Source organism: Aythya ferina (genome assembly GCF_964211825.1).
Source record: "Aythya ferina genome assembly, chromosome: 4".
NCBI classification, from domain to species: domain Eukaryota; kingdom Metazoa; phylum Chordata; class Aves; order Anseriformes; family Anatidae; genus Aythya; species Aythya ferina.
The window spans coordinates 37,431,332-37,456,382 of record NC_140300.1 but is presented as its reverse complement, the minus strand read 5'-3'; the positions used below and the strand labels follow the sequence as shown (position 1 = coordinate 37,456,382).

The following is a 25,051-nucleotide window of genomic DNA, read 5'->3' as shown; positions in this document are numbered from 1 at the left end:
ATATATATTTAACTTTAACTTGAGCAGTAGATTCATTCTGAGAAATTACAGAAATGGATTTTCAGATACACTGTATTAAGACCTGATTCTATAATGACCCTAGTAGTCCTACTATAATCAGTTCAGTTATATTGTCATACTTTTTAAGTGCTTCCTCTTAAGTGGTATTCTTAGCTAAAGACTTCAGAGGCCCTGTTGCTCTATCCTCAAATAATATGGGAATTGTTTTTTGCTTTTTGGCCAGATGCCCTGTTGGCCTATTGGTTGGGATAGTGCAATGTTTGGTACAGAATCGATGTGCATAGGGATGGGAGCATGATAAAATTCTTGGTCTGTCTATTTCAGACTTTGAATAGAGTCAGTTCTTGAGAGCAGCCTGTTTTCTAATGATGATCTGGCAGAACATTTCATTGGGATCCCTGGAAAAAAGTGTTGCCTTGCATACTGTTTACACAAAACTCTGGCAGCTGCTATGTCTGTGTTCAATAACCATCAAGCCTGTAGCTTCACTTTAACCAAGGCTAGATGCAAGAACACTATGTTATTTTACCAAATGTGTAAGAAGAAAGGTAGCAATAGCACCAAGACTATGATGTTTCAAGATAGCATTCTTTAGGGACAAATGCATTTTATCCAGCCAAATGACCAGGTTTTTGCTGCCTATCAGATGCGTTGGTTCAGATTGTCAGCTGGTGCACTAAAGCACAGCTCAACTGAATTTAGTTGGACCTGTGCCAATTGAGAATGTGGTCCTTAAACTGCATATTACATGCCAACCAGGAGTCCAGCTGGAGTGTTGAGAATGCACTTCTTGCTGTGCAGATATCCGTAGGGCTCCACAGAAACTGTGTTTTACAGTGCTGTGGCTCTTCGCAGCATGCAGGTGTTCTCTCCTTTCTCTTGATAAAATAAGAAGTCAAGATGTGGGTAATAATGAGTGCGTACTAATTGTACGGCAACTGTTCAGTGGCAAATGTTGCCATGCTTTTGCAAACTGATGGTTCAGCATGTGGCCCTCCCCACAACAGCATTTTTCTAGACCTAAATCACATGTGTTCCATCCTCAGATGGTAGGTTGTGGGATTATGAACACAGGCTGGGGGGGATGGGGGTTAGGTTAGGTTAATCCACATTACACATAGAAAAGTTGCTGTTCAAGTGCATTTGTCCCAGATGTAAGCTCCTGCCCAACTGGTGTTTAGTTAGGACTTAGAATCATAGAATATCCTGAGTTGGAAGGAATGCACAAGGATCAGGTGTCCAACTCCTGGCTCCAAACAGGTCTACCCAAAAATTCAGACCATATGACTAAGAGCATAGTCTCAACGCTTCTTAAACTCTGACAGGCTTGGTGCCATGACTACGTCCCTGGGGAGCCTGTTCTAGTGAGCGACTTGTAAGGATATGTGCATGCCTTGTGCCTATAAACTGTAAATGCCAATATAAGGCTGAGACCTGCATAATACATTACAGCCTGTTCAGCAGAATAGGTAAAGCATGTTTACTGGTTTTACAATATTATGAATACACAGGATAAATCAACAATAATTTCTTTAAAGGGAAGGAAAATTTGTCATTGATCCTTCATGCTTTATAAACTAGTTATTGGATTTTTTTTTTTTTCCTCCGACTACTTTTTCCAATTCTGTCTGAAGTTTACCTTGTAACTACCTGAACTAGACATTCAGAAACTACATGTGCTAATAATTTCCATGGACTGTTTCTTGATGAGAAGAGGAAGAAAGGGGTAACTCACATCTTGCCTTTTTGGTGCTGTTCATCTTTCTTAACAAGACTATCTATTTGAATATGAATTCATGTTGTAAAATTAATGCATTAAAGGTCTGCATCAATCATATTGAAAAGCTAGCAAAAATGAAATATAACATTCATTTTATTCTGGTTTATAAAGAAAAATATCTTTCAAGAAGAAACAGATTAAATTTTTATATAAACAAAAGTCCAGACTTAAGTGAATTACCAAGGTATTTGAGAGATTGGTTATCAGAAACATTCAGATACTTAATGAATTCCTTGTAGCATAATCTGCAAAATGCCTTCCGTTACAGTTATCTGAAAATATTTTATAACTTTTTAACTTACTTGTAGGAAATTTATTATCCACCTGTGATTTAATACTAGTTTGAAAAAGAAGTAATGTGGCAAGAACAAATTTTAAGACAGTAATTTCCCTTATCAAAATTAATTTTCTCTGAAAATTATTTTAAGTGCTTTTATCTGAATTAAAATCTAAACCCTAGCTTTTAATACCTGCTGCAAGATATAATTTAGGTAAGTTTCCTGATTTGGTTATTTGGTTTATTAAATGATATTCCTTTCATTTTGTCAACTAGCCTACTTGATTTTGCATTTTCTGGGCAGAGGATAAGTTGCTGGATGAAGACCACAAAACTGTGTAAGTGGATTTTGAATCACTGTAGCAGTATGTAATGTTTGTGTATGGACACAGAATACAGAATGCAGAAGACATGAGGAACTGCTGGTTTTTTTTGTTTGGTTTTTTTTTTTTTTTTTTTTTGTGTGTGTGTGTGTATTTATTTTTCTGTGCTCTTAGTGCATTTCATGGCATCTGACAGGCTGCTGTCAGCTGAGAGTTATGCAGGTGCTTGGAGTTCTTGGCAGTCTTAAAGATGTACTTGGCTTTATTATTCAGTGCATCTTAAGGATGGTGTGATTATTTGAATTTTATCTAAAGTCAGTATAGGAAATGCTCAGGAAAGATAAAGATTAATGTTTAAGGTCTCTAAGAATATTTTAGATTTACTATTTATAAAACCTTGTATAAAGAAGTATGCTGCTTTTCTCCAGGTTAGTTTGATATTTGGTGTGCCCCACATATACAAACCTGGAGCCCCTGAGGATGTTGCTGTTGTCAGTCTGTTTCAGCTTCTGAACCAGACACCTGCTAGTCAGTATAGGCACTCACTTAAGTAGAAAACATGAGGAAATTAACATCTAGATTTCCTACCCCAAATCCAGAGATGGTTTATAGGTAAAACAGTGTCGTTGGACTCATTCTTGACATCATTTTTTTTCTTTCTGGTGATTACTCCACTCAACATGTTGCTTTTCTTGAACTCTGCTCAGAGGTTCCTAAATCTTGCCCAAGGCTGTGGACATGGACTAGGCATTTCATTCAGGACTGTGGATTCTGGTGTATGAGGTCAGATTCCTATTTCACTGGTTTCACAAAACTCAGCTTCAAGAATCTTTGTCAACCTAACTCTTGGTTCACGTATGCCTAAAAGTGTGATGTTGATCAGAGGATGTTTGTTTACTCAGTTTAAGTATGATACAATAACTTACACAATTTTAATGGCACTAAACTCTTTACTGTATTGTTATTATTATTATTTTTCCCAATAAGTTAATGAGATAAATACGTTGCAGCTCTCCAGTGTTAAATGCAGTGAACTCTCCATGTCTCCATGTTTTCCATGTCTTCCTGTTATCTCTATGCATGTGTTGTGATTTTTCTCAGCTGGGCAGCTGAGCTCCACCACAATTGCACTCTCGCTCCCCTTCCTCAAGGGGAAAGAGAGAGAAAATACAATGAAAAGGGCTCAAGGGATGAGATAAGGATAGCAAGATCACTCTACAATTATCATGAGGGGCAAAACAGAGTCAGCATAGGCAGATTAATGTAATTTATTCCCTATTGTTAACCAGCTAGAGAAGTGAGAAACAAAAACAAAAAACAAGCAAACAAACAAACATTCCTAAAATGTTTGTTGTAAAAAACCTAAAACCACATTCCCCCCATCCTCCCCCTGAGCAGTACAGGGGAACAGGGAATGGGGGCTGCAGTAAGTCCCTAATGCTTTGTCTCCTGTCTTCACGGTCGCTCTCTGCCTTGGCTCCATGTGGGGTCCCTCCCGTGGGATACTGTCCTTCCTGAACTGATCCTACAGGGGCTGCCCACAGGCCGCGGCTCTTCAAGAACTGCTCCCACAGGGCTCTGTACCACGGGGCCCATCCAACCCCCAGGAGCAAACTGCTCCAGCAACGGTCCCCCACAGGCAGCAGCTCTCCCCAGACCCCTGCTCCTGTGTGGGCTTCTCTCCATGGGCTGCAGCTCTGGCCCAGGGCCTGCTCCTGCGGGGGCTCTCCATGGGCCACAGCCTCCTCCAGGCCACATCCACCTGCTCCACTGGGGGCTCCTCCATGGGCTGCAGCATGGAGATCTGCTCCGTGTGGGACCCATGGGCTGCAGGGGGACAGCCTGCTCCACCAGGGGCCTCTCTACAAGCCACAGGAGAACTTCCAGGGACAAAATTAGAAAGGCCAAAGCTCATCTGGAGCTCAGTCTGGATACTGCCATTAAAGACAACAAAAAATCTTTTTACAAATACAACAGTGCAAAACAGAGGACTAAGGAGAATCTCCATCCTTTACTGGGTGCGGGGGGAAACCTAGTTACAAAAGATGAGGAAAAGGTGGAGGTGCTCAATGCCTTCTTTGCCTCAGTCTTTAGCGGCAATACTGGTTGTTCTCTGGATACCCAGTACCCTGAGCTGGTGGAAGGGGATGGGGAGCAGAATGTGGCCTTCACTATCCATGAGGAAATGGTTGTCGACCTGCTATGGCACTTGGATGTGTGCAAGTCGATGGGGCCAGACAGGATCCACCCGAGGGTACTGAGAGAACTGGCAGAGGAGCTGGCCAAGCTGCTCACCATCATTTATCTGCAGTCCTGGCTATCGGGGGAGGTCCCAGTTGACTGGCGGCTAGCAAATGTGACGCCCACCTACAAGAAGGGCCGGAGGGCAGACCCGGGGAACTATAGGCCTGTCAGTTTGACCTCAGTGCCAGGGAAGCTCACGGAGCAGATTATCTTGTGTGTCATCACGCAGCACTTGCAGGGCAAGCAGGCGATCAGGCCCAGTCAGCATGGGTTTATGAAAGGCAGGTCCTGCTTGACAAACCTGATCTCCTTCTATGACAAAGTGATGCGCTTGGTGGATGAGGGAAAGGCTCTGGATGTGGTCTACCTTGACTTCAGTGAAGCTTTTGACACCATTTCCCACAGCATTCTCCTCAAGAAACTGTCTGCTCGTGGCTTGGACCGGTGGATGCTTTGTTGGATTAAAAACTGGCTGGATAGCCGGGCCCAAAGAGTTGTGGTGAATGGAGTCAAATCCAGTTGGAGGCCGGTTACTAGTGGTGTTCCCCAGGGCTTGGTGCTGGGGCCGGCCCTCTTTAATATCTTTATCGATGATTTGGATGAGGGCATCGAGTGCACCCTCAGTAAGTTTGCAGATGACACCAAGTTAGGTCCATGTGTCGATCTGCTCGAGGGCAGGAAGGCTCTGCAGGAGGATCTGGATAGGCTGCACCGATGGGCTGAGGTCAACTGCATGAAGGTTAACAAGGCCAAGTGCTGGGTCCTCCACCTGGGGCGCAATAACCCCAAGCAGAGCTACATGATGAGTGGTTGGAGAGCTGCCAGGCAGAGAAGAACCTGGGAGTGATGGTTGATAGTTGGCTGAATATGAGCCAGCAGTGTGCTCAGGTGGCCAAGAAGGCCAACAGCATCCTGGCTTGCATAAAAAGCAGTGTGATCAGCAGGGCTAGGGAGGTGATTGTCTCCCTGTACTCGGCTCTGGTGAGGCCGCACCTCGAGTACTGTGTTCAGTTTTGGGCCCCTCGCTACAAGAAGGACATTGAGGTGCTTGAGAGAGTCCAGAGAAGGGCAGCCAAGCTGGTGAGGGGCCTGGAGAACAAGTCTTAGAAGGAGAGGCTGAGGGAGCTGGGCTTACTCAGCTTGGAGAAGAGGAGGCTAAGGGGCAACCTTATCGCTCTCTACAGGTACCTTAAAGGAGGCTGTAGTGAGGTGGGGATTGGTCTATTCTCCCATGTGCCTGGTGACAGGACGAGGGGGAATGGGCTAAAGTTGCACCAGGGGAGTTTTAGGTTGGATGTTAGGAAGAACTTCTTTACCGAGAGGGTTGTGAGGCATTGGAATGGGCTGCCCAGGGAAGTGGTTGAGTCACCAAGTCACCGTCCCTGGAGGTCTTTAAAAAAGACGTTTAGATGTAGAGCTTAGTGATATGGTTTAGTGGAGGACTTGTTAGTGTTAGGTCAGAGTTTGGACTCGGTGATCTTGAGGTCTCTTCCAACCTAGACAATTCTGTGATTCTGCTGAATGCCTGGAGTACCTTCTGCTGCACTGACCTTGGGGGTTGCAGGGCTGGTTTTCACTCACTCCTTGCTCTCCCAGCTGCCATTATGGTTCAGATTTTTTAAATTTAATTAATGTTATTATTCCTTCCCCCCATCTTAAATCTGCTTTCACAGAGGCAGAAACAACATTGCTTATTGGCTTGGCTCTGGACAGTGGTTGGTCCTTTTGGATCCGGCTGGAGCCAGCTCTGATCTGACATGGGGCAGCTGCTGGACTCTTCTCACAGAGGCCATCTCTGCAGCCCCCTGCTACCAAACCCTTGCAACATGAAACCAATACAGTATGACATTAGATGGATAATAGAAGCAGAGTTTATTATGTAGTGGTCTTTTGTGGGAAGTGTGAATAGCAACATCCAAGTGTTATTTAAGGGCATGAAGAGATATGCCATGTTTTGGACTGAAAGTAAATGTATTGCTGCATAGAAAAAATTCTTCTGTAGAATGTGAATCATACAGTTGACTTTTGGTGTCAAAGAAAATTCTGCAACAACAGACAGTTGCTAGCCAGTCTAACTTATGCTGCTTTCTTTGTCAATACTTTCCTGTGGCTTTCTAAAAGTCATGCGTGGGACTGCTAATCAACTCTTACAGTATAATAAGAGACTGCAGAGATCGGAAGAGAATTTCATGTTACACCCAAGATATTTAAATTTTTCCAGCTTTAAGAACTATGTGCCCAAATAATCCATGATTAAACAACTGATTCACACTTAAAACTGTAGGAAACTGCAGTAACTAAACAGGGAAGCCCCACAGTAAAAATGGAATTTCCTGTATTGTAAGGAAAGCTGTAATGACATCTGAACGAGTATTTTGATAGCAATTAACTTTGTTCAGTCTCAAAGCTTTCTGAAACTTCTATTGAAATCCTGGAAACCATTACATTTAAATCTCTAGGGAAATTCTTTCAGACAATTTTTTGAATGTATGCTGACAAATAGTGGTTTTGAACATCTGAATTTAAAAAGCATAAGAATTTTTGTATGATTTCTTCAGGAACATTTGAAAATAATTATTTTAGCTTACTGAGTTACTGCATAAAGAAGTATCCATCCTTTTAGGAAAGGCTTTATTGGTCATACTACTGAATATTTTAAGCAATGACAGGACACCTGCCAGAGATGTCTAGATGTGTGATGCATGTGTCTCTGTTTTCAGGAAGCTGTAAGCAACTCAGAACTACGAGTTAAAATGAAAACATGTACTTTTCATTATAAATTAACTTCCTGAATCACTGCACAATAACGCATTGATTCTGCCAGTGTCAGCAGAATTATGCCATAATCCTCAATAATATGCCTCTGAAGAAGGCAAAACAACTTCCTTTATGCCTGAAATTAATTTATATTTTTAGGTTTAATGGTGTCTTAACATTTTTATTCCCTCTCCCCCACCCCCTCCTCCGGAAATAGCCATACCCCACTATGTGAAAGATTTACTAAAGTTCTAGGTATTTTGCACCACCTGTCGTTGGCAAATAGACTAACCGCCTGTAAGCACTTTATTCCTTTAGACTGTAGAAACCATGGTATATTATCTTTTTCTTTTTCTTTCTTTCTTTTTTTTTTTTTTTTTTTTTTTTTTTTAATATATAATTATAATTTTATCTATATAATATTATACATTTTATCTTTGATTTATTTTATGCTAATAAGAGTGCTTGTCATTAATTACAATTTTAATTGCTATAGGTATTTTGGGTAATTGCATGTTTTCAATACTGTCATATTCTCTTAGAGGAAAGATACTAATTCATAAATATTCAGGCTTCTGAATTCATTTCCATCATAAAAGCATCAGTGCTTATGTTATTTACAGTAAGAGTAATATAATTACAGATGCTACTCTTAAAACATAAATGCCAGAAAGATTTATTGTTAGTAGTGTGCTCCTGCCTTCATAGTCAAACTTTGGATCTGGGAGCAAACACAGATTATGGGAAAAATGAAAACTAAAAAACGATGATGTAGAGAACTGAGATTAAAATAGTAGGCTTTAGTTTCCACTATAAATATGTATATATACTGAGTGAAACATCCTAAAACTCTCAGAATTCCATCCCTTTGAGGATTTCGTCTGACAGGCTGTGGCCTCATGATCCAAAGATGATTGTAAAAGTCATACTCACTCTACATGCTGAAAGCAGCTTCAGGGGGCTCTTGGCAGAAACTAACCTCTCCTCTTTCATTTAGAAGAAAGACTAGATGTGTCAAGATATTTCTTACCAGTTCAGCAAACTACACAAGGCTGCTTGAGAACATTAAAAGGGTGTTTTTGTCCAATAAATTACACCTGTGTCCTTCAATATACAGCATTTGTAATTTAATACCCAAGCAGTTTGTGATTTAATACCCAAGCAATTTTCCTTTTTTTTTTTTTTTTTTTTTTTTTTTTTCCTTAAAGGAATACTTGCAAGCATGGGGTCAGGTTAAATCTTATTGGAATCAGAGGAAAGTACTGGAAGTCAGGAATGGCTGAACTGAAACAGTCCCCAAATGAGCCCATTGTGGCAAATCTGTGATCAAGTACCCCAAACTGGAGTCAATTGCCTGGTTCGGTTCTGCACTAGTAATCTGAGACAGCGGTGGCAGATGAAATGAGGTAACTCTTATGCAAAAGAAACTGTCATCTGTTTAGGAAAGCATCTTTCCAAAAAGCAGTGAAACACTGACCCCAATTTCTTTTTTGGAAAAAAGATCTCTATTCTTTCCCCACTGCCACTGTTACTTAGAGCTCCTGTTACTCTGTTGCTCCTGAGCTATCAAAAATAGTGCCAAGAAAGATGTGCAGTCTTGCAATATCCATACTCAGCAGGGGGATGAGCCTTGTGTTCTTGCTGTTTCTCTGAGCATGAACCCAAACACATAGAAGGCTTTGATTTTCAGTGGCATCCCCTTTTAATTTTATCATCCTCTATAAGTGTGTACACATCTGCACCCATGGGGTCAAGCAAAAGTAAACGGACATTAGTGCTACAGAAAATCAGAGCACCCTCAAAAACTGTATGAATATTTTCTCCAAGGTTATACAAATACATTTCTAACAGTGATAAAAAGAGATCTCATCTTAAAGAAGAGTTCACATGTCTCAAGTTTTTAAAGACACAAAAGAATGGCACTGCTCTGAGCCAAAGGAGATAATTATTACACATTCATACTCGCTCCTTCTCACAAGCAGAGTATCTGATAGCTCAGCTTATTGGTTAATATGCACAGGTAATGAGAACAGTTTGCACATGTCTGTTTCTTCAAAACCCATGTTTAGAGATAAAGCTCCTCTGAACACTTCAGTGAGTTGGGAAGCAGTTCTTAAGGAGGTTGAGTAGACAGTTTTAGCATGAGGTCCAGCTTTGGTGGGCTCTAGCATGTAAAAGATGCAGATTTGAGTAGAAGAAAAGTGAAAGGGAAGGAGTTGGATGTAGCCACTCTTTACAAGCCAGTTTAGTCCCATCAGATTCTGATGCAGCCACTAATTCAAACTGTGTTTCACTGACTTCAGACCAAGTGAGTTGGGTGCTGGTTTATTAGTAGGAATTCTTAATAGTGCTAAGACTTTTATGATGCTAGAATAATTGAGAGGAACATGATATTTAGAATCCTTACAATTTTGGGGGCTATAAAACTATTTTAAATGTATATCTACAACAAATGCAGTTTTCATATTTAGTCTTCTGCAGTTATGACTTATTTTTTCCTCTTGAAGTGATTGTTTTCAATTAACACATACACTCATTGAATAAATATTTTATATTTACTTTTATTATTTTTTTTTTTCAAAATAGGGAAGCATAAAAATGTTCAAGATAGAAAAACAATGGATGAATATTTGCTGGCAATTTTTGTTTTGTTTTTGTTATTTTGTGATGGGAAAGTATAGGATCCATTGAAAAATCAGACATAGCAAGCAAGCTGAGATTTGTTAGTTTATTTTTTTTTTTAAATGTTACTCTCCACTATGCAAGTGTAGAACTTTGGATGTGGCTGCTGAGGGCTTGCAAAATGATATGTAGGATTGATATAACACCTGTACTTGACTCTATACACTGATACTATCAATGAAGGAAATTGAAAGACATCTCTGAATGAACAAATAGGTGGTAAGTTTAAATTCAGAAGGGGATTTATGCAGAGAAGTGATGGAGATATGAGCTGAAAATGAAAAAGGAAGTGAGATTGTCAAAGCTAGTCATAAGAGTTCTCCTCTTTCCTGGCTGCTTTATAAATTTCTGAAATGTATTACAAATTTATTAGACAAGTGCACATTTTGACCTGGCTGGTCATCCTCCCACAGAGCCAGAATATGTTACTTACCTTGCCTTATGTAAGGTTCCTGGCTACAGCTTTATGAACATTACTTATTCTGTTAGAAAAAAAAAATAAATCTATTTTGTCAGGATCAGTCAATCAACACTTAAATAAATAGTTTGCTGCAGTTCAGAATACAGTTTAAATTAATCTTTAAAAAGCAAAATGCTCCCTATTATTGTAGGTAACAGCCTGTCTGAACTGTCCAGAATGACTAATGAATGAGATAACAGAAATGCCTATCACAATAGCACCATATTTGAATATTAATGTTTCAGTCTGAAATTATTAAATATAAATTTTCTTCATTTGATATTGTAAGAGACTTCACAGAGCAATATGATGGAGTAACGAGCAGCATCAGCCTAATAAATTATGTAGTGTGACATCAGAAAAAGTAAATACATTTACTCTTCATTTCATCTTTATGCCACATTTACCCATACAAAACTGAAAATAGCTGTACTAAATGCTGGTCTTCTTTATCTGCAGGCTATGAAATTTAAGTATGGGGAAGTTTAACTATAGCCTGTTGTCTGGATAGCACAGAACAATTTTGCCCAGGTATCTGTTCCAATTTATTTATACTTGTGGAACAAATATCCGCAATAAGTAATGTGGAGACCTAGTAGTTTAATGAAGGTTGTAGGACACCATGAAAGGAGGATATTGGAGGATATTATTGGAGGATAAATTTGTGAAAAGAGCTGAGAGGCTAGTATCCACGAGTTTTAAGAGGGTTTTTGACAATCAGGAGATGAGTTCCTTAAGATGTAGCATATAGCATTTACTTCCATGTGGTTGTCCATACCATGTTTTTGTGGCCTCGTGGTAGACATATTTATCACATTTCAAATGTGCTCATTTTTTATTGTATATACTGCTTTCAAATATTTATCACTTTTTTTTTTTTTTTTTTTTTTTAATTCTTCATTACATGTAGCACTTCAGATTTTCTTAAGAAAGCCACAAAAAAAAAAAAAAAAAAAAAGATAAGATTTGTGATTCAGTTTACAGGGGAATAATCTGTTATCATTTCAGAATATCATTATAAAGGAACACTTTAGATCAAATCAAAATCTAATCTTATTAAGAGTGCCTTCAGTAGTTATCCAGAAGCCATCAGGAGTTGGAAATGTTAGCAGAAATAAATAGACAAAATTCTGTTTGCCTTTTTTTCCTGTTATCTCTCTGAAGATAATGGATATGTGATGATTTATTCAAAATTTAAAATTTTCCTGAGGAAAATGTCTTGGCAAAATACGTTAAGATCCATCAAATGCATTTGTGATTACAAAAGTTACTGTTTGTAGGATGGTCGATGACTAATGACTAGAAGATTAGTGCAAGAAAACCTGAAAGTTAAATGTTTCCTTGAAAGTGCTAATTTGCATAGTAATTCTTTTTCATTTAAAAATTGATTCTGCACCAAAGCTAAATGACAGCAGTCATTTCTTAATCTTAGTAATCATCTTATCCTTATAATTGAGCTTGAAGGGTAACAGTAAGTGTGTTTCAGGCCAAAATTAATGAGTCAATACAAGTGTAGATATAACATGAGATGCACATGGAAAAACAGACTTTAGTCATTATTGCATGTGGAAGTTCCTACTGTATTTACATAAAGATAGTACCCTCATGTTTTCATTCCATTATATTTGTTTGAGTGCTTAATCCAAAATCTGGATGTATGTAGGTGTAGCATTCTTCCCTCCAGGATTCCTGTGGAGGATGGAGAGCTTGTGCTCATTTTACTTGAGATGCTGCTCCAGTAATATTTCTAGGTGTTAAAATATATATATCCAAATATTTCTGGTGTCATTGACTGTTAACTGATTACAAATAAAAATAAAGGGCATTAATTGTGTGTAAAAGTATGAAGTCTATTCATGTCTTATTACATGTAGAAATATAAGGTTTACTAATGTTTTTTACTGAAATTGGCAATGAAATTTTTTTCGTATTAGCTAGAGCAGACTGCACCTAAGAGAAATCAAAGTTGCTCTTGACTTCTCAAGAGCACTGACTCACTGTCATCTCAATTTCCTTTTCCTGCACCTTAGGGAAAAAAAACTGAGGGATAGCCAACAGAGATTTTTTTTTTTTTTTTTTTTTTTTTTTCTTTTACACACTAGGAAATACCATAACTAAAAAAAAAAAAAAATAATCAAGAGTCTCTGTGTTGAGACATAAATTATGGTAGATACAGTTATGTTTACCTGCTATGCCCCAAAATCCCCAGTGTGAAAAGGGTGCACTAACAAGGCCTCTTTCTGCCCGACACAATCAAATTCTTTCTTTTCTTTTGATAATGAATACAATTTTTATTGTTGGCAGTTCCTGGCTTTATGAGTTAGTGTATAATTATGATTCATGCATATGAATATATGTATTTACAAAAATGAATGACTGACTGGTTTCCTGTGATTTTTACCAACTTTGGGATCTGAGCATCAATGAAGATAAAAAGCAAACAAAAGCACAGTTAATAAGTTCCATAAGACTGCTTCAAAATAGTAAGCTACGCATTAAGATGCTGAAAAATGGTTTAGGACAGACTATAAATGCCTCTATTTTAAGTCTTTTGCAAAAAGAACTTTGCAAAATGAACAAATTTATCTAAGGTGATGGATAATATTTCATAAAATCAGCAATTCTCCTTGCCAGAGGATACAGGCCAAATCTTTCTAACTGAAATATCATGCAATAATAAAACAGTAGAATGAAATTAGTGCTATGTTAGTGTATGTGGGCTAAAGTTAAAACAGAGAAAATGTTTAGGGACATACTAGGAATAAAAATCCAGAATGAAGCAGCAGCCAGAGACCTTTTGCATAATATAATTACAGTAAAGCCAGCCAAACTGAAATCCCAATATCCTTTTGAAGTCCTAACCCTTTTGAAGTCAATAGCAACACTTTCCCTGTTTCCAGGTACGGTAACTCTGTTTATGCCAGGCTGCCTGCTCCTGCCTGGGTGCAATAGTGAAGGAGAAAGCCTGTGGGCAGGGCGGTGTGCAAGGAGAGCCATGGCTTTTGAAGTTGCTGTTGCTAGGATGTGCAAGACCCTTGCTGGAAATATAGATCATATGAATCAGGCCTGTGTCTTTGAGTCATGGGTCCCTTTTTCCAAGACTTACTCACGAAGGACCACTTTCTGCTCTCTATTACACGTGTCACTCTGCAAATCCCTCTTACTTCTGAAAGCATTGCACTTTTGTTAAAAATGAATAATGGGGTCTCTGCCCCTTCATCTCCACATTGTTCCTAAAGGAGTAGGAGACAAAATCTCCAACAAAACATGAGGAGTAAGTTTAAAAATGTTTAAAAGTTTATAAAATATCATTAGCAATCTATCATCAATGTTTGGTCAAGGAGCTTAGTTTTGAGTGAGGTGGTGAGTATTTTGCAGCTTAAATGAGGCAGCAATTTTTATGAAGGCTTGAAGAATGGTTAACATTTTCTTTTTGCTAATGCAGAAAACCAGGTTTTAATATATATTTTTCTTAATTTTATGTGATTTTAACTCGAGGTAACAGCTGAAATATATAATTCAGCTGAAGTATCTACTGCAGATTCAATGTGGAGTATCTACCAAGCTCAGACCCTGATTTCATATTAACTTACTTACAGCCTAAGTTACTAAAGAAGTAAATAGGATAGGAGGACAGAATCTGGCTCCTTCTCCTCCTGATACCAACTAGCAGTTCTGCAGTATTGTTGGAGTTTTATGTTGCTTAGGTTTGGCATAAAGTCAAGTTTTAGTCCTAATTCGTAGTCCTTCATTTTGTTGAAAGTCTTTGATGAAGTTTGAAAGACATATTCTATGTAGCAAGGTAGATCATTCCAAAAGTTAATTGATCAGCATAACAAAGGTACAAATCAATAAATCTTTTATTTATTTATTTATTTATTAAATGGAAATGCTTTAATAGGTATTGGTATAGACATCATGATCTTAAAAGACTTTGATAAATATTTTATCATTTTTCCTCACTTTGGAAATGAGGAAATAAACAAAAAATAATTGCTACTTAATAAATACAATAAGATATCTTAAATTTCTCCATGTGTATGTCTGTGAAAATGTAAATTAGATCATTTCATTTATGAATTGCATGGTTGATGATTCATCCTCCGGTGTTCTTGATCTGTTTGATATCTTCTGAATATCTGAAGAAACTAAGAATGGAAGAGAGAACAAAACCTTTATGAGTTTGTTTTCCAAAATTACTCTGATTTGAATGATAAGGAATATTAACTTTCCTTCTGAGTGAAAGCTTTGATTTTCCCTCATAATTCTAATGTGATTGGTGAGGGTGAAAGTGAGAAGTCTTAATTAAGCCTTATCTAATATTAATCTAATACAAAAGGCAAGGGTTTAAAGTAACATTACTAACCTTCCAAAAATCACTGTCTGTCACAAGTCTCTATAGAATTGAGAATATTCTTTTTGCCTGTAAGGCTTCCTGACAATGAAACTTGAAAACTAAAATTTCTTCATTTCTTTTGTGACTTCCCCCTTTTGCATTCAGTGACACCTTATCATATCTGTTGCTTCCCACGTTTCATCCATGTGTATTTCTCATATTGTCCACTGTTTTCAGAATACACAAACATTTAATTAAAAAAAACAAAAACAAACAAAAAAAATGAATATATTGTTTTACTGATTCCTCATTTATTTCTCTTAGTAAACTTGCCATCCAATGCGTTCACCTCTGCAATATCCAATTCTTTCCCCTCTTCCAGAGGATTTCATCTTTCAGGATTTATTTATGAAAATTCCTGTTTTCTTTCTCTCCCTAGGCCATAATTATGATACTAAGATTTTATCAGCAGTTTTATTCCAGGATGGGACTTGAATCCCGTAAGTGTTTGCATTCTGCTGGAAAAAAAAATAAATAATAATGTTTTCGAAGTCCAGAAAGTTGATGCTGGAGATATGAGAACATGCACAGTGACTATTCTGTTATTTATGGAGGATCTCCCTAAAACATTTTTTTTGGGAAAAACAAATCTAAATAAAATATTGGTCTAGATATTACCATTTCTATCTCATTTTCTGCATTACAGCATTTTTAGAAACAATCTCCAGTAGTTCTATCCCATATTTATATTACCGTAGAGCAATGTTTTCCCTTGAACATTTAACAATGAAACTAAGAGTTAAAAAAAGATTACTGTTAGCAGAATGGAAGGCTATGCAATGAAAATAATGGCTCCAGAGAAACAAGTTACCACTGCAATAAATAAAATATGAACCAAACCTCAACTTCCAGCTGGAACAATCTAGAAGAATTTGCTTTATTAAGAGTTCTGTAATATTATTCCTTTCATCTTCCAAGTCATTTGGGTTTTTGAAAGTAATTGTTGTTGTTATAATGCTAACTTTTAAAAATCAAAATAATTTTTGTGCCAGAACAACCGGCTTGCCAATGATTTGTGAATCAATTCCAAGAGTTAATCCTAACTTTAATATTTCTAATTAATTAACCTTGGCTTTTATCAATTGTAAACTGCAAAGAATGAGACTGCTGCACTGTTCTGCATGTAAAATAAATCCATTTTTGCATTAGAAGTAGCTTTAAAACTGGTATCTAGAAGTTACTAATACTTTAAATTGTGTGTAGATAGAAATCACTCTGAAAGAATTGTTTAATAGTGTAAATAAATCCTTAAACAAAAAAAAATGCATTATTAGGAATAAATCCTTCATAACACCATCTTACAAAAGCCTACTTTAAGCAATATTTGGACAGTAAGCTTAACAGAACTTTTATTCAGAACTGTGTGTTGCACTGGTACAAAATGAAGTGGAACTCTGTTAGCTCTGCAAATGGCTCTTTACCTTTGTAGTACAGCTAGGTTGCTGATGAACTGGCAAGGTTAATCTGCAGAAAGGCAAATTGCTTTTCTGTAGGCAGCAAATGCAAAACAGCTAAGCAGAGAGAGCATAGTCATCAGTGCTTCCTCTCATAGCTTCAAAAGCAGGCATACTCCCTAGCTCTTATTTTGTTCCCATCAGCATGTTGCAAGACCACTTGGGGAATGTCAGATGATTCTGCATGTAGTGGAAAAGAATTTTTTCCAAACTTCTTGTAGAGTCTGGGGCACAGCAGTAATTTTGATGGATACGGGGGCATATATTGACCACATACAATGCAGTTTGACTAAACTCACCTACCATCATCCAGTGATGATATGCTGATATTGCTTGTTGTCTCCTAGTTGCTGTTGTCAGATAGATCTTGTGAACTAACACAGTAGGGTCCAAAAACAAAATCTAAATTGAGGATATCCAACAAGTTTGTCTTTTATTTTGGGAACGAGATTTTTCTTTTGTACAACCTCTAACTTGGGATGTAACTGCCTAGCTGGCATTGGCTGCTAATTTTCAGCATAATATGTTGTTTTGACTAATCTACAGATTTTTCTCCTTAGTAACAGAAGCTACCCATGAAAACCAATTATCTCACTAAACTGCATTATTGCATTTAATCATTTCACTTAGAAACAAATCTAAACTTTTTTTTTAATGTAAGTCAAATGTTACATAGACTAATGCCATAACATGTTATCTCAAAACAGAGGATGCTAGATTTAAAATCAAATGAAATAGTCTGAGACTGATGTATTGTCAAACATCTGAGTCATAATTTTATAATTTCAGCATAAAAATGAAATATTTTTTTTAAATTCAAGAATAAGATGAGATGTTTCTATCAGAATTATATGACAGCTTTCATAATATTTCCTTTTCAATTGTACAGATCAAAATATATTTCATTTTTTTAATATTATCAATACTACTACTGAAATAAAATCCATTGTAAACTAACATCTTGCTTTAAATTTCACTTGGATATGTGAAACGCATTTCATTTATAGAGAAAGATTATATGTTTAAATTTTAGGAAGAGATGTGGATGTGTTTTAAGACATTGAGAAATGAAAATGAAGATTTGTCAAAGGCATGAGTGGTAACTTTAAACCTAAGTGTTAAAATGACTTGTTTATTTCAAAATTAAATAAAATGGAAGTAAGTGATCCTTGATAATTACATTTGAAGAATGAAAGATTTGCTACATTATAAAGATACTGTAAACACAATTTACAGTGAAATGCAATGGATGGAATCTGCTTATTAACTTTTGTGCATATTGGATAGAGCTTTTTCTCAATGAAGCAGCAGAAATTTGTCATGACTGGTAGCAGCCAAAATGGCAAATCATTTTAATAAAACTGTAACAAAAAAAAAAAAAAAAAAAAGAGAGAAGTATTTGGTGATTTATTCAGATTTTTTGAATAACTGAAATTTTCATCAGTAGCTATCTAATAAATGTATAAAACCATTAAGCTAATAAAAATCCTACATAATAAATGCAGAATAATAATTACTGCCAGATGCATTAAATTAATTAATTCTCTTCTGAATCAATTTAGGTTATAATGACTGTAGTCATGTGATTAGGATCTCTTAAAACAATATTTTATCAATCTATCTGCAGTATAGCAAGCCAAGTGTTTCATCTTTAATTTTATTCTGAAAATTTATGAGAAAAAAAATCTTCAGATGGTTGGTTTGTTTCCCTTGCTCTGAGTCAGATCTTCTTCTGTACATTTTTCACTGCCACACTTTCCCAAGTACGTTCTGTCCTGGAGTGTGCCTGTATACGGAGGCAGTGAAGATGTGAGATATACTGGATAATGCTGTGTCATGTCACTGTGGGCTTTCTGCATGACAGGAGATCTTTAAAATCATTTAAAGGGCATGCTGGCCCAAAAGAAGTTAATGGCAAACCCCCCTGGATTCCAACAGAGCCAAAAAACAACTTTAGCAATTTTTCTGCCAGCTAGAATCATTCACATAATCCATGACTGATGGCAGAGGAGCTCGGTTTTGGCTGAGACTCTGGCCCCATGTTTGCCTAATGCAGTATCACTTCAATCTATTTTTAGAAAATGAATTGCATTATTAGTTGATATCTTCTTTAACCTTTTGTAATGAAGTAACTAGAAAAGTATAGAGGAAATGAATTCTTTAGAAGTATAATACTGGCAAATATTTGTCATCCAGGATTTGTTGGTTTATTCTAAATTTTACTTGTTAGGTCATGCAGAGCCTTGATTTTTCTCTCATGCTTATTGAAGAAAGTCTGGTTCTCATATGAATATGTGACTGTTTCTGTTGTATAGTGTACCAATGCACATGAATGTATCAAGATGTGGAACAACTTCTAGCAAGCTTAAAGAAGGCAAAGTATGTAATTCACAAGATCCTCTTCTTACAGAAACATATAATCTAAGCTAATATTTCATTTTATATCTTCAGGTTACCATGAATTATTTGAGACTTGGCAACACTGATGGTTTACAAATACTTCCTTTTTCCTACTTGAAAGGAGAAAAGGGAATGCAGGATGCCCTGAATCATCTAGTCCTATCCACCCTGTAAGTCTTTCCCCTAACATTTTCTTATCTTGTCCATCACCACACACTTTTGTAGAAAGAGGGTATATGCTTATGGACTAACGTACACTTCTGGCAAGTTTGCAGTATTGTATGGCTATTCTAACAGTGTACAGACCAACAGATGAGCTTCGCCTCACTTGTGAATGTGTCCTGTCTACTAGAGATAGTCTCCCTACATAATCTCTTTTGTGTTGCCATCTCCACGTAGTGTCTTTTCTGGTTGTATCAAAGTACATTTCACAGAAGATGTTACTTAATGCTGATATTTGATCAATGTTTGTCCTGCATCTGCTGGGAAGTGTTCACTAACAACAAAGTTAAGTTTTCAGTCTCTCAGTAAATGCATTGAGCACTTTCTAATATGAGAATCTTCACACATTCTTAAAGTTGGAAAATCAAGGCAAATTTTTAAGCAGGGGATTTTTGAAAACCATAGACAGATATATCAATTTACATTTAGAATATATTCACTGGAAAAGTTGCACTCAATATTTTCTACAGACCCTTGGAAGAAAGGGAGTTTTATTTAGGAAAACCTCTAGAAATGCTTAACTGAGCACTGCTTGCCAAGCAGTTTTATCCACTCAAGTAGAGCAATTGAGCACAAATAGAAATTCCAGGGCTCTTACATGCGAAAAGACTGCAGAGGCAGCAAGAGATCATCTGTGGAGAGCTGGCATGGCATTCACTAATATACACAAGAGTGATGCATTACTATTTTGAGAGACCTTTCTGTAAATCTCTATTTGTCATGAAGGAAAAAGAAATGCCAAATAATGTCCACAGCAGGTAGGAGCAAATCTGATAACAAGAAATGCCGATACAAAAATTGCATGACTTTTACTGAATTTCTACTGCACATGATATTAAAAGTAATTTACTCACATTTTTCATTACATAATGATAATGATTTTATCTGTAGACCATAATTAATACATGATGGAAAGACTCCTGTGGTTAAAATGCATTATAAGCTATCAGAGATAGAAACAAACACAGCATGGATTTTACTTTTTATGTTTATTTTTTTTTCCCTAAGTCAAAGCAAAGAGCATGCTTTTTAGCCACGTTTTCTCAGTGTTTCAAAATTGCCATAACTGGCAATACTGCAGTGAGAAGTATTTTTCATAAATGCAAAACGTGACTGATGAGTGAATAAGCTTCACATTTACAGAGTGAGTCCTTTTAAACAAGCTGCTGTAAACAGAGGAATATGCATGCAGAATCAGAAAGATATTTTTATCACTTTAAAAAAAGAACATTAGAATAAAATTCCACTCTTGTACTAACAGATATTCTGTATTAAGTGGTATCTTCCTCTGTCACTTCATGAATCAGTTGCATGCATACTTTAAAAATACTGGTTCACAAAGTAATTTTTATTTGCTATGAGCGTTTAATTTATTTGACGTATGTGCTCATGTGGCTTTTTGATAGTAACATTTTAATTTAGTACTTTTTTCTTATTATCTGTTAAAAGTACCTTGACTGGCTATATTTATAATGGAGTCAGGCAGGTTACCTTTTGCTCCTCTTCATTTCTTAGTGCTGCACGTGGATTTCTGTCAGTATGTTTGCTTCTCACTTTACTGACTGTCAGAAATAATCAGCTCACTGTCTCACATTTATTCAGGTGCAAATAGAAGCTGCACTTTGCCATGTGAATACCAAGGGATGAATCTACAGAGTATTAGACCTTTAAAGTAAAGCAGTACAAACATAGCAAGATGCATACAGATGCATAAGCAAATGCTGTGTTCAGTCAAAACCCAAATAAACTCTGATTTACTAGTTCACAGTTTTGGTAGATATATCCTCCAAACATAAAGAAGAGACAATTGTTTTTGTTATCAAGTGAGTGGAAATGCAAAAAAAAAAAAAAAAAGATGAAACTTTTATTAATAAAAATGTGGCATTGTATATATTGTATATTTTTCTAAGCAGATGTTAAGATCTAATTAATCATTACGTTTGCATTTTGTTTTAAAAAATAGATGTACATTGCATGAACTGTCTGTAGACTTGTTTATTGTTGCTTGACACAAAATACAGAAGCTATTTTCTGATGTATATACTAAATTCAGGACACTGAGATATTTTCTTTCTCAGCATTTTGCAAAGTGTGAGAGAATGAGTATCCTTTCTTAGGGAATTAGAAAGAGGTTAAAGCTTTTGTCCTGTACTTCTGTGAGGTCCTGTCTTCAGGCCAGAAAGGTTCTTGGTTGAGCAACAAAGACTAAATTTTAGAGGAGCTATGTGAGTCATTTCACTTATCTACCTTTTCAAGCCCTTTCTCTTTATATTGTTTACTTAAAAATACTGTGGAGTCCTGTTACTTTTATGAGGTGTATTAGTGTTAGTAAAAAATAAATAAATAAAAATAATAAAATACAACAGTGATATTGGTAAGGCTGAATAGCCAGAAACTATACTGAACTACTAGGAATTAACCAATGCAATTGTCTAATCAAATTTACCATTTAAATTGAGTCAGTATTTTAACAAATGAATGATTATTGAACTACATCAACTGGTCAAACCACTAAGTGAACATACCTAGTAATCAAATCAGGCAACATCTTCAGCTTTGCTTAATGTATGAAGTCCATTATAGATACCTTCAATGCCTTAAGTAATTTGGTGTTTAGCTGAGTAAAAGTAGTAAGTAAAACGGTTAAACATAAGTATCTTCCTTAAATTTCATTCATTTACTGATATGATGTTTTAATCCCTTTAAGTGCCACCCAATGGTCAAGGTGTCAAATTTACACCCGTGCTTCTTTGAGAGGAAGCTTCAGCAGCTTTTCCACACGTGCTGCTTCCTTCCTGCATGGTGAGGGAAATGCTGAGCCTAGTGCAGCCCAAAAAGCATCTGCTGGTGCCCCTGCTCACTGCACGGTGCAGCTGTCGGCATGCACAACATCACCCTAAAAACACATAGCAGGGACACTCCTTGCAGAAAAATGGAAGATGTGTAGCTAGGAAAAATACTGGTAAGACGCGGAGAATGAAGAGTTTGACCTCCTTCTGCTTCCATGGTCTGATTGCACAGAATTGGGGCTGGCTGATATAATGGCTCTTGATGTTCATTGACAGTCGAATCCTTTGAACAATGAAATACTAGTTAGGCTGAAATGCTTAATGAATCTTGGCTGACTAGCCAAGTCAGCTATAGAGGCACTTTCTTGTCAGTATTTTTGAGTTTTAAAAGCAAATACCTGACCTGCTGTTTTGTTTTGACCCTGAAAATGAATGACTTTTCTCTTATGACTCAACCTTTGTAAGCAGCTGAATCCCCATTGTCTGGATACAGCCAGCTTTACGCTATGTTATCCAACCGGACAGGACTCAGGTGCCTGTAAGAGAGCTATTTACAGCAGTCCAGCAGTGCAGAATCCCAAATCCAGAGTTACAGGCTCAGCCTCCTTATATTGGATGAGTTAGCTTTGTTAGAATTACAGTCTAAATATCCAGTATACTGAACAACAAAATACTGATGCCTAAACAGTAAGACAGGAGAGAAGGAGGCAATTCTGACTCTCAAGAGTTGAGCTGGTTGTGAAACAAGGCTGCAGATAGGCATTTCCTGCTCAAACTGCAGAGTTCCCTTCTACACATATGGATCAGCATAAAAGAATGAGATCCATGTTGCAGATTTTTTTTCCTCTGATTTAAATTGCATTATTTATTTATTTATTCATTTTCCCTGCACAAGCAAGAACAGTGACCTGAAAGTCTCTCCTTCCAGGTTAACTTCCTATATGGTAGGACTCTGGAGAAATATTCTCCCTTATGCTGGATGCTCCTGTTCAAGAAATCGTGTAATCCTTCCTTTAGTTCACATGAAAAGAGTCACCTGGTTTCAAAGTTCTTGCATGAGTGACATAAAAGGTATTTTCACGTGGATCTGAAGTGTTAGCATGCAGGCTAAGCATGCAGTGAAGTCTAAGTCTAATCAAGTTCAATAAAATATTAACAGTTTTGTTAGTAAGCAACAACAAAAATCACTTGAGAGCAAAAACTTTATTTAGAAATCATATATTTCTGTTGTACTTAGCAAAAGCAATATAACAATGATTAAGGTGACTGTATTTAATAATATTGGGCTTAAAAAGTGTTACAGTTCTCTGCATCCTTCTCCTTCTGCTCTCCCTCTCTTCCTATAATCTGTCACTTTCTTACCCAATACTGCTGAGCCCTGCTGCCAGGAGTACCTTTCCTATCACCTAACAATTTCCTTTGACCTCTCCTTCTTTTGCTTACAAAAACTAAGATATTTTAGATACTCTTACATACATCAGGGCAGGAAAGGTGAAAAGGAAGCAACCAATGGTAGAATTGAACACATTTCTGACTCAAGTTTCATGGTTTACAATAAATACATAGGGAAAACTTCCTTAACTTCTTAGATTTTGTAAAAGCACACTCCTGAAGACAGTACAGTTATAAAGAAATTACTCTTGCTTAACATTCTTTTACAGGTTTGATTCCATAATTTAGAAAATTAAAATTGATTTTTTTCCCCTGCTCTTTCCATGTAAAGACTAGAAGAGCAGTTGTTTTGACAGGGTTTGAAACTATTCATTATCTTAATCAGCAGAGTACAACAAGATGTAGATATTAAGAGGTATAAAAGTGCTTTGAGTATCTGATGCCTTTAAGAAAGGCATCATCTCTATGGCTTTCTATCAAAATGATGATAATTTGAAGCATTAGCTAAAATTGACCACTCTGGAGATATGCCTTCCTTCTCTCTGAGCTATGAAAGCTGTTGCTGTGTTCTAGAAATAACCCAATATACCAGTACAAAATACCAGTACATTGGGATCAGTTCTGTCAGTATCTCCCCCCAAATTCTTCAGCACATATCAAAGCTGTTGTAAAAGCACAGGTGTTTTCCTTCAATCCTCAGCTTTTTGTTATCTCACTGGTATTTAGATATCTACATGCCATAAAATGCAATACAATGATTTCTTAGCTCATTAGTTGTTTTATTTTTTTCCCTAATAATGACGTATTACTTTTAAATCAGACAATTTATTTTTTAATTAATCAGACTTGCGTATATTTTAGAAAAGTTGTGAGCAAAATTGAAAGCTATTATGTGAAACTCATGCAGCTCCAGAAAAGTCTTTTCCAAGCTTCAAATACTACTTGTACCACTAAGGGGTCATTTTTTTTTTTTTTTTTTCTCCTGACATACCAATGATACAAAAAATCTATATCCGAGTTTGGAAGCTATCAACAGATTATCTTACTGGGCCAGTTTGCCTGAGATTCCCTCTGAAGCCTTTCAAAACATTGGTTATGGCAGCAGGAGAGACAGCACTGTAAAGCTGTGCAGCAGATTAGGAAAAATAAGGAGCTCAAATAAATTGGCACTGGGATTTTGAGATCTCTATTGTCCCCAGTGCCATTACGCACCTGGTGCATATGACTAATAAAATAGATTGTTCTTGTACATTGTAATGTTATTTTGCTTTTAATAACTTTTGACTAATACATTAAATTTATCGTTAACATTTTTACAGTGGCTTCATTTTTACTGATAAAAGAATAAAGAGAACCAAAAATATTGTGAGTATTGGCTTTTGTATGAAGCAATTTAAAATGTGAAGATAGGTGTTTCACAAGACTTTGCTCACCAATTTCTACTGTTTTGAGCATTTCTATGTCACATGAGATGCTTTTAGAGAAGAATGACTAGCAAGAAACAGATTATCACATTCACTGCTAGCATTGGAATAATAACAGGAAATATGCAAGAGAAAAACATGGATCTCTACCATGTTTATACCAAAGTAATTTTCAATACGCAATTTTTATTTCTTTGTCTTCTCATGATCTTATTCAAAGTTAAAAAAATATCCTAGCCTGAGAGTTTTTTAAATTTACAAGAGTAAAGTAAGATAATCAGTGTGTGTGTATACACGTGCACACAGAATGAACTATTTAAGTTCTGAGCATCTTTGGGGAAAAGTGAGGAAAATTCTTAGTGAAAATATTTTGTAGGGAAGTATATCTGATTTCATAGTGAAATGGATAATACTATACAGTTCCTGTTTG

At 36.6% G+C, this 25,051-nt stretch overlaps 1 protein-coding gene across 10 annotated transcripts in view; it reads left to right on the top strand.

Moving 5' to 3' along the window:
• LOC311436441 (uncharacterized protein) overlaps positions 1-25,051 on the top strand; it is a 289,119-nt gene that overhangs the window by 240,749 nt on the left and 23,319 nt on the right. For 8 of the 10 annotated variants that reach the window (XM_084518630.1, XM_084518629.1, XM_084518633.1 and 5 more), the window contains one exon: positions 18,846-18,964. The gene's annotated coding sequence lies outside the window, so the exon portion shown is untranslated. Of the gene's footprint in view, positions 1-2,354; positions 2,419-18,845; positions 18,965-20,618; positions 20,757-25,051 lie in introns of those variants that run through there. The other 2 variants (XM_084518632.1, XR_014692853.1) reach the window with 2 other exon arrangements.